Source organism: Dendrobates tinctorius, unplaced genomic scaffold (assembly GCF_039654945.1).
Source record: "Dendrobates tinctorius isolate UK_male_01 unplaced genomic scaffold, ASM3965494v1 ptg000165l, whole genome shotgun sequence".
In the NCBI taxonomy this organism is placed as follows: domain Eukaryota; kingdom Metazoa; phylum Chordata; class Amphibia; order Anura; family Dendrobatidae; genus Dendrobates; species Dendrobates tinctorius.
Window position 1 is genome coordinate 19,714,858 of NW_027361832.1, and position 11,113 is coordinate 19,725,970.

The window sequence follows — 11,113 nt, forward strand, 5'->3', positions numbered from 1 at the left end:
ATCTGTCACCTACCCTTTGGCGGGCGATGAAAACGAGGTCGGTCTGGTCCGATGGGCGGTGTTCCCGATGTGTGCCGCCTCCCTATCCTTGCCCACCGTCTGCAGGTTATTGCTGAATAACATCTCATAGAATATAATGAAGCACCCCACAAAATATAATGCAACCCCCTCATAAGGTATAATGCAGCACCCCATAGAATATAATGTAGCACCCTCATAGGGTATAATGCAGCCGCCCTCATATAGTATAATGCAGCCCCTCCACAAAATATAATGTAGCCCCCTCAGAGTATAATGCTACCCCCTCATAAGGTATAATGCAGCCCCCATAGAATATACTGTAGCCCCCTCATAGGGCATATTTCAGCCCCCCTCATATAGTATGAATTAGCCCCCAGAATATAATGTAGCACTCTGAGAGAATAATGCAGCCCCCCACAGAATATAATGTAGCCCCCTCATAAAGTATAATGCAGCCCCCTCGTAGGGTATAATGGAGCCCCCCTCCACCCCCATCATTGTCCTCATCACTACCTCTATCATTGCCTTTTCCACCACCTCCATCATTGCTTTCTCCCCCACCACCTCATCATTTTCCATTTCACCACCTCCATCATTGCCTCCTCCCCACCACCTTCATCATTGCCTCCTCCCCCACCACCACCATTGTCCTTTCTACCACTACCATTACTGTCCTATCCACCACAACCATCATTGCTTTCTCACCCACCACCCCATCATTTCCCATTCCAACACATCCATCATTGCCTCCCCCCACCACCACCATCATTGTCCTTTCCACCACAACCATCATTGCCTTCTCCTTCAACACCCCATCATTGCCCATTCCACCACCTCCATTATTGCCTATTCCCCCACCACCCCCATTGTCCTTTCCACCACCACCACCATTGCCTTCTCCCCCACCACTGCTCTCTCCATCACCCACATCATTGCCAATCTCCAATACACACACAGCACCACTCACACACAGCACAGCACCACTCTCTCACTCAGGCAGGGATCACACTACCGTGTATGATGCGAGAAACTCGCTTGAGTCTCTTGCATCAACACCCGGCACTGCTGCCAGCACTCAGGACCGGAGCTGCAGCTGCATGTATTTCTAAGCAAATGTGAGACACAGGGGGCAGAATGTGAGACACAGGGGCAGAGAATGAGACACATGGTGCAGGATCATGGGGCAGGATGGATACAATGGAGACAGATGGGGCAGCAGGATCATGGGACAGATGGGGCAGGATCGGGAGATCATATGGGTCAGGATCAGGAGATCATATGGGTCAGGATGGATACTCGTGAGGGCAGGATGGGAGAACATATGGCTGAAGCCAGAAATGATATACACGGGGCAAGGATGGGGGATATTGTTACCATAGGGGCTAATTTAGGGATATTATTGCTGCAGTGATGTATTTATTTTATTATTTGAGGATACTGTTTTAAACGGAGGAGGGTCCTGTTACTGTGCAGAGCGACACTGAAGCTTTTTTTCTTCATCTGGTATAGTGTAGAAGTTGGGGAAAAAATTAAGTAATGTGCTCTGCAAGCGGAGCTCTAGATAACTGTTTTTTCCTGCAGAGACAAGCCCTGGCTATAAGTGATGGCGGTCTGTGCTGGATGAAAGATGAAAAGCGAAGCTGAAGGACTTCGCCTAGAGACATCAGTGGTGAGTCAGTGTGTTACTTGTACACTTTTCAAAAACTGACCATCATATCCAAGCATAAACATAGTGTGAACATGTGCTTAACCTAGAGTTACCAACTCATATATACTCAAACAAAATAGGAAGCACACTGTAGCACCATAACATGCAAACATGAAATATGAAAAATGAATTGCATTACTGCATTAGAAGTTTGAAAATTTGAGAAAGTTTAGTGCATAAATTGGCCAATTTATGTGTACCTGGAAGCCACGGTAAAGCATTTCTCGTTTTCCAGGACCCTAACCTAATGCCAATCCTCACTTAGACTAAAGTCTTCATCTGAATGGGAACCTATGTAAATCCTCTCCTTAGACTGAAATCTATATCTCTGTGGAGGGGTGGTGGCCCTGCTTTGATTAAAAACGCCTGCGGCTACCAGGTGGAGTGCTCAGTCAGAAGGTTAATGAATACAAATTTAAAAAACTGACCGTCACATCCAGGCATAAACATAGTGTTTATAGAACAGTGGGACTGTGGACAGTTTGAAGGGTGGAGGTCGGGCTGGGGTGGAGCTTGGGTGGAGTCTCAAAGGGCCCCGAAAATGTTGCCAGTATGGGGCCCCGAAATTCCTAGTGGCAGCCATGTTGGACTCAGTCTATTGCACACATATTGGACTATTTCCAAGAGGGTTTCTTGGAGAATTGAACTGTGCGTGCCTCAATGACAGTGCTGTCAGGCGCCTATGTTTTTTTGGATAATATGCGCCTTTCGTCTGCATTATGGATCACTGCAGACCATGGAAATAATTTTTGATTCACACTAAATTTTCTGACCTATCACCTTTGTTGAATGGCTTTTGTTTAGAAACATGTCAGACTGAAGCGTGCTATTCAGGGTGTTGGAGGTGTAATCCAGCTTGTTCACCCATTTCCAATGAGGTAATGTCCCAGACATGTTGGCACCCATAAATTTTGTACAGGGAGGATTTCTGGAAACGAGGACATTGCTATGTTTGGTGACATACCCCAGCTGATGTTTGCTTTACCAGAAATAAGCTCATCAAGCCATTGATTTAGTAAAGAATAGCTTTAGGCTGGGATCTGAACTATTAATGTTCCGCTGCCAATCTGCTACTTAACCAAACATGCCAACATCACACGTATATCCTTTAATACCCTCTGATATAACCTGTCAGTTTGGGCTGCAGCTGTTTTGTAGTTAGCGATTCCCTAAGAATAAAAGGGAGAGCCATTTCATTCTGTGGCTGAGAAATAATAAATAATTCATTGCTTTCCAGGATTTAACGATTTTACAATCGGACAATAAAATGTCCTCTTAAATGTTACCTTATAAATATATTTGTAGAAAGTGTCTACAGATTCAGAAGCAGAATCTAGTTTTAAAAGTTTATAATTTCTTAAAAAATTTCTAAATGATAAAACTAATAATGGTAAAATAATAAATCTATGAGACTGGGAAACTTTTCTTATGGGACCATTTCCATATTCAAACGGATAAAAAGTTATCTGTTACCAGGTTTTTGCTACAACAATCTGACAGCAGCTTAATGTAGGGACTGAGACCCTGATACTGGGCTACTTGCTATTATTTTGAGCAAATCAGTTTTATCAGCTTATAAAGCAGTTCTCTGAATGCTGAGCTCTGCATAACCCTGCCCAAACCACTGATTGGCAGATTTCTATGCGCACTGTGCAATGTGTACAGTCAGAAAGCTGTCAATCAGTGGTGGGGGCGGGGTTATACGTAGCTCATGAATATAAAGGACTATGTGGCAACAGGTTTACTAGTCCTCTAATGACGATTTCCTGCTGATAAAACAGTGATTTTATCAAGAATACACTAAGCAACGCAGTAAGATACACATCGCTGAAATCAGGGTCTCTGCCCCTACATTATGGTGCTCCCAGATTAGGTGGTCATTAAAATCAGCAAAGAGTTATATAGAGTACCTCTCTTTCAACTAATTTTTGTTTTTATGTCATAGTCATATATGAATAGTAGTAATGCTGTGTAAACAATTTAATTTCACAATTTTCTGTTCCTTTTTGTTAAAAAGGACCATAGATCACAGCGTGTTTGGCAGCTGGGCCCCTGAGAAATAAGCAAAATATTGTGGTAAAACTTGACAGCAAGTGTTCAATTCAGCTGCAGCGCCACCACAGGGCTGAATAAGCATTACACAACTTACTAATAAGATAAGATAAGATAATCCTTTAATCGTCCCACAATGGGGAAATTCAGAGCATTACAGCAGCAAGGCAGGAACAAGTACAGATACAGATGCATAAAGGCATTACATTGACAGTAGGTAGGTACATATACGGGGAAAAAAAAAATGTAACCGGACTGTCACAACTTTGGATCTATCAGTTCACTGTTTGGGTCGTTTCCGTTTTGGACAGTGCTGGTTATACAGCCTAACTGCAGCAGGAAGGAAGGACTTTCGATAGCGCTCCCTCTCAAATTTAGGATGAAGTAGCCGGTCACTGACAGTACTGCACATCTTTGTCACGGTCTCATGCATGGGATGGGAATCATTCTGCACCATGTAGCTCACCTTGGCCAGTATCCTCCTGTCGCCTAGTTCCTGAACTGGGTCAAGGGGGCATCCCAGGACAGAGCTGGCCCTTCTAATCAGTTTGTCCAGCCTATTCCTGTCCCTGGTTGATATGCCACTACCCCAGCACGCCACACCAAAGAAGATGACTGATGCCACAACAGAGTTGAAAAAGGATGCAAGGAGTGCCCCTCTAACTCCGAAGGCTCTCAGCCTTCTGAGCAGATAAAGCCTGCTTTGGCCCTTCCTGTACACTGCATTCAAGTGATGGGCCCAGTCAGGCTTATTATTGAGGATCACACCAAGGTACTTATAGGTGTCGACTATCTCAATGTCATTTCCCTGAATGTTCACCACTACTGGTGGATTTTTGCCCTTGCGAAAGTCCACCACCAATTCCTTGGTCTTCCCGGAATTAATCCTAAGGTGGCTCCTCTTTCACCACTCCACAAAAGCTTGGTTAGTATCTCTGTACTCTCTTTCATCTCCTCCTGTGATGAGGCCTACTATTGCAGAGTCATCAGAATACTTCTGCAAGTAGCAGCTAGATGAGTTGCACCTAAAATCCGCAGTGTACAGTGTGAAGAGAAAAGGGGCAAGAACTGTACCTTGAGGTGCCCCTGTATTGCAGATCACTGTGTCTGACACACTGTCCCGAACCTTTACAAACTGAGGTCGGTTCGTGAGGTAGTTAAGGATCCAGGTGGAGAGTTGGAGGTCCACACCAACAAGGCCCAGCTTGTCTCTCAGTAGACCTGGCTGTATGGTGTTAAAAGCACTAGAGAAATCGAAGATCATTATTCTCACAGTGTTCCCAGGTTTCTCCATGTGAGAGAGAGTCCTATCTAGAAGGTGGATAATGGCATCATCCACACCAATGCCCGGCCTGTAGGCAAACTGGAGAGGGTCCATATCCGAGCTCACTAGAGGATGGAAACGTGTGAGAACCAATCTCTCTAATACCTTCATCAGGTGTGATGTCAATGCTACAGGTCTATAGTCATTAAGGTCTTTCGGATAAGGTTTCTTCGGAACTGGTACCACACACGATAATTTCCACAGTTGTGGTACTATACCCATTCTCAGGCTCATATTGAACAGATATGAAATGATCTCACTCAGCTGGTGCCCGCAGGTTTTGATTAGCCTTGCACTGATGCCGTCAGGACCTGCAGCCTTCAAAACTTTGATATTCAGTTCTTTTGCAACCTGGGTACTTGTGAAGAACAGACCCTGGCTCAGTTGACAAGTTGCAGCAGGGGGTGAGGTTATTGTAGCAGAGAGATGTGAATGGTATGCAGGGGCAGGAGCAGCCAGTGTGTGATTAAATCTGTTAAAGAATAGATTAAGTTTATTAAGCCCCTCTTTATCTACAACCATCCTGGAGACCAGGGCTGCCATTAGGAATTTCAGGGCCCCATACTGTAAAACTTTTTGGGCCCCCTTGAGACTCCGTCCAGGCTCCACCCCAGCCCTGCCTCCACCCCTCAAATCTTCCAGAGTCCCACTGCCCACTCTTGGAAAAACTCCACTTCTGCACCACGTCCTCACCAATCACACATTAACATTTCCCAGATCATACATATAGCCAGCAGCTTTCGTTCTGGCCAAAAGAATTGCCGCCCCAACAACAAGGTAAACTTTTTTGGCCGAGGTCTACTGTACTGTAACCTATTAATCATTTGTTAAAATACCCAATACTCTGTTTAAGTATATTTTTATTTTTCTTTAAGGAAATGAGTCATATACATTTTTTTAAAATAATTGAAACCAGATTGTGACTTTTTTTATAATCTGTATTTCTGATTGTAGATTATTGTATTGTTTTCTGTACATGTATGAAGCTGTTGGTGGATATCGATCTGCGCTCGGACTGCAGTACATGGACGGGCCATGGGTCTCCTGACTAGAATTCAGCAGCCTCACAACATGTATGAGAATGCAGGCCAGGAGATCGGCGCCCAGTCCATGCACCGCAGTGCGAGCGTAGAACAATTTCCCAAACAAAGATGTTTCCCAGTCATATATACCCACTTTTTATTTTTCCATTAATATGGCCATGTGAGGGCTTGTTTTTTGCAGAACGAGTTGTAATTTTGAATGACATGATTGGCTTTATCAAATAGTGTACTGGAAAATGGGAAAAAAATTCAAAGTGTGGTGAAATTGAAAAAAAATGTGGAATTCTAGAATTTTTTTGGTCGTTTCAGCAGCCTCCCATCTCCTCACCTCAGCAGCCTCCCATCTCCTCACCTCAGCAGCCTCCCATCTCCTCACCTCAGCAGCCTCCCATCTCCACACCTCAGCTGCCTCCCATCTCCTCACCTCAGCAGCCTCCCATCTCCACACCTCAGCAGCCTCCCATCTCCACACCTCAGCAGCCTCCCTTCTCCTCACCTCAGCAGCCTCCCATCTCCTCACCTCAGCAGCCTCCCATTTCCTCACCTCAGCAGCCTCCCATCTCCACACCTCAGCAGCCTCCCATCTCCACACCTCAGCAGCCTCCCATCTCCACACCTCAGCAGCCTCCCATCTCCACACCTCAGCAGCCTCCCATCTCCTCACCTCAGCATCCTCCCATCTCCACACCTCAGCAGCCTCCCATCTCCACACCTCAGCAGCCTCCCATCTCCTCAGCAGCCTCCCATCTACTCAGCAGCCTCCCATCTCATCACCTCAGCAGCCTCCCATCTCCACACCTCAACAGCCTCCCATCTCCTCTCCTCAGCAGCCTCCCATCTCCACACCTCAGCAGCCTCCCATCTCCACACCTCAGCAGCCTCCATCTCCACACCTCAGCAGCCTCCCATCTCCTCACCTCAGCAGCCTCCCATCTCCTCACCTCAGCAGCCTCCCATTTCCTCACCTCAGCAGCCTCCCATCTCCTCACCTCAGCAGCCTCCCATCTCCACACCTCAGCAGCCTCCCATCTCCACACCTCAGCAGCCTCCCATCTCCTCAGCAGCCTCCCATCTACTAAGCAGCCTCCCATCTCCTCACCTCAGCAGCCTCCCATCTCCACACCTCAGCAGCCTCCCATCTCTCCTCAGCAGCCTCCCATCTCCACACCTCAGCAGCCTCCCATCTCCACACCTCAGCAGCCTCCCATCTCCTCAGCAGCCTCCCATCTACTAAGCAGCCTCCCATCTCCTCACCTCAGCAGCCTCCCATCTCCTCACCTCAGCAGCCTCCCATCTCCTCACCTCAGCAGCCTCCCATCTCCTCAGCAGCCTCCCATCTACTAAGCAGCCTCCCATCTCCTCTCCTCAGCAGCCTCCCATCTCCACACCTCAGCAGCCTCCCATCTCCTCAGCAGCCTCCCATCTACTAAGCAGCCTCCCATCTCCTCACCTCAGCAGCCTCCCATCTCCACACCTCAGCAGCCTCCCATCTCCTCTCCTCAGCAGCCTCCCATCTCCACACCTCAGCAGCCTCCCATCTCCACACCTCAGCAGCCTCCATCTCCACACCTCAGCAGCCTCCCACCTCCTCAGCAGCCTCCCATCTACTCAGCAGCCTCCCATCTCCTCACCTCAGCAGCCTCCCATCTCCTCACATCAGCAGATTGCCATCTCCTCACCTCACTCCCCTCTGCAACTTCCTGCAAGTCCTCACACACTGCCCGCCTCCTCTGCCTCATCGCCGACTTCAGCATCTTCTGCCTCCCAGAAACGTGACATGTTGCTGCTCTGCTCGAGAATGGAGAAGAGCGCGCAGCCTGTCACCTGATCAGGATCCGGACCATGATGCACTTGGTCCTGCTGCTTTAAAGGTACAGCACTGATTTCTGGCCGCCGCATTCACTAGCAACACTGTAGGTGTATCTTTAAATCACCGCAGTGTTGTTATGTATCTGACTTGCAGCGGCCATGAACTATTGTGCCTGTAGCCCAAATAGCAGTATCAAGAGAGGAGGGCCCGGGGTGCCAGCGCATCCGGGCCCCTCTTTTTGCTACTGTTCATTGGGCCCTATACAGTAGTAAGGGCAGTAATACCCTGATGGCGGCCCTGCTGGAGACAGTCTGTCTATGCCCAGATATAGACTTTAGACCCTCCCAGACTTCATGGATCCTTTTCTGTGACAATTTCAGTTCAATCCTTCTCTTATAATTAGCCTTTCCCTGCCTGATTATATACTTCAGATCCTTCTGAACCTCTCTCAGCCTGCCCTTGTCACCTGATCTGAAGGCCAACTTCTTCTCTTTGAGAAGAGCCTTTATTCCGGGGCTGATCCATGGTTTGTTGTTAGAGAAGCACCTCACTACTTTTGTGGGTACCGTGTTGTCTACACAGAAATTAATGTAGTCCGTTATACAGTGTGTGAGACCATCCATGTCATCACCATAGGAATCTTTCAGCACTTCTAAAGTGGTTGTTTCAAAGCAGTCTCTCAGAGCATCATCACTCTCCTCAGTCTATATCCTCACTGTGCGAGTGACAGCAGGTTCTCTCTGTACAAGTGGCTTGTACACGGGTTGGAGGTGCACTAGGTTGTGATCCGATCTTCCAAGGGGCGGTAGGGCTGACGAGGCATATGCCCCTCTCACATTGGCAAAGAACAAGTCCAATGTTTTGTTGTCTCTAGTGAGGCAGGTAACATACTGTGTGCAACTGGGTAATATGGATGCTGGAGACACATGATTGAAGTCTCCCGAAACCAGAAGGAGTGCTTGGGGGTGAAGGGACTGCATCATCCTCACTGTGGATTGTAGGACCTCAGTGGCAGCATCAGCTTTCGCAGAAGGGGTAATAATGCTGATTATCAGTGGGCTGCGCATGTACCAATGTGTCCATACTTAACGTTCCTTGAAATTAATACAGTAGTACGACATTCTAGAAAATTTCTTGACAGGCAGCAATTTACATTATGTTTCATTTCATACATGTACATCTCGCAACACATTTTCAGATACGTCAAACCAAGCAAATGATAAAAGAACACATCTGTAATATGCAAAGGCCCATATTCATCAAAGTGATTCTGCCAGATTTCATTCTTAAACATTTTGAAAAGTCACAATATTTTTGCACAGCACAGATGTCGCGGCTGTTATCGAGTGTCCCGGGACCAGGGGCTCCTTCCCTGTCCCTAACGCTAGGGGCACCCAAGCTTGCCCTGGTCCCCAGATTACTTGTGATGGTAAAGATGCTGGGGCGACATACCTTGCCTTAGCTCCTGAATCCTCCCTCAGTCTGTACTCTTCCCCCACCTGGGGAAGAGGTGAGTAGTCGTGTACCATAATACACCAACCAGACTAACAAGGTAATACAAACAGGGATAAAGGAAAATGCCAGTCATACAAATATACTCACACAAACAACAGAGGTAAACATCAGGGAGTGCAGGATGGGGTAAAACCAATATATGAGAAAGAGGGAAAATAGCACACACCAAAACTTTGCAACAGTCTCATATAAATCCACCAAATTCCTTCTCATTCATCAACCACAAACCACCATCTCCTAACCATGCAGCATAAGCTAGCACTGGCAATGAGTGCTAGCTTGGGCCTAGTTTATATAGGACATGGTAGCGGCTAACAGTGAACAGCTGAGAGCCCTAATGCAGGAAAGCTTCCATGAGCTCTCAACTGAGCAGATTAACCCCTGCACTGCTAAAAAAAAACCTGCACCATTTAGTATAAACGTGAAGTGCTTCTAAACAGTGCAGGAGTAGGAGAAATCAGACGCTGTATCTTTTGTCTTTTGGCTCCTCTCTGTTGTGGTAAACCTGTGACAACAGAGATGCGCAAAAAGTTTGTGACTTTTGACATTTTCATGGCAATTTCGCTCATCTCAAATACGAGTAGAGAATATAAGATGAAGAACAGCAAGCAAAACTAGTGTAAAAAGGGCTTAAAGTAGGGTGAAGGAAGGAAAGACCTCCAGGATAAAATGGAAGGTGGTCCATACTTATGCTCAAAATGGTTTTAAGTCTACATAGAAGTGATGGAGCTTTGTAGGAAAAATTAAAATTGAATCCCTTTAATGCTGGTTAATAATGTCAAACTCCTAAGCACATGAAACTGGTGGATTTAGTTTTCTCTTTCCACTTTCTCTTAAGGAACTCTTTATTTTCTAATATTATTGTGTGACGCTTGTCAATGTCACTTCTCACAGACAGTCCATGATGCAGGGAAGTCAAGAGGTCCGGGGTCAAATACCTAAAGAGTTGATCATGAGCAGAGGGGCAATGCAAAATAGTTATCAGGTCACAGTCTGAGGACAGAATGCTGGGAAGCGGATCGAGACAAAGGGGTAAGGCAAACGGATGATCAAAGGCAAGGTCCAAGGTTGGGCAGCAAAAGAGCAGAAAAACAAAGTACTAGGAAACAAGGCAGACACCCCACCGAGCTGAAGCTACAACTGGCAATAGTTAACCACTGCCAATTAAATAGCCAAACAATCACCGAAACGTTTGACATCTGGAGGAAACCCAGCAGGCCTGATCTAAATGAACGGCTGGGCTGTCCCTCCATATATACTGACAGCCCAGCACGCTGCTATCGGTGATTGGGCAGCTGGGCTGTTAATCACAAAACTTACAGCTTCACAAGCCATTGCTACTGACTGGACGGCTGGGATGTCACTCACTAAACTAATCGTTCAGCATGCCCTTGCACCTTATAGGGTGACTGAGATGTCCCTAGGACCTTGTGAGTGGTAGAGTCGTGACATGTTAGATATGTAAAGAAACCTTCCAATTTTGACAGAACCAACTGAGGGCCTCCCAACTCTCCCCTGACAGATAATACTCACATGACACTAGCTTTAAGTAACAGGCAATGGATCAGAAATGGGGGTCTCCTATTACCCTGTGTAAATAGAGCACTAGAGTTAATGCTTGCTCATTATTCCATTTGCTT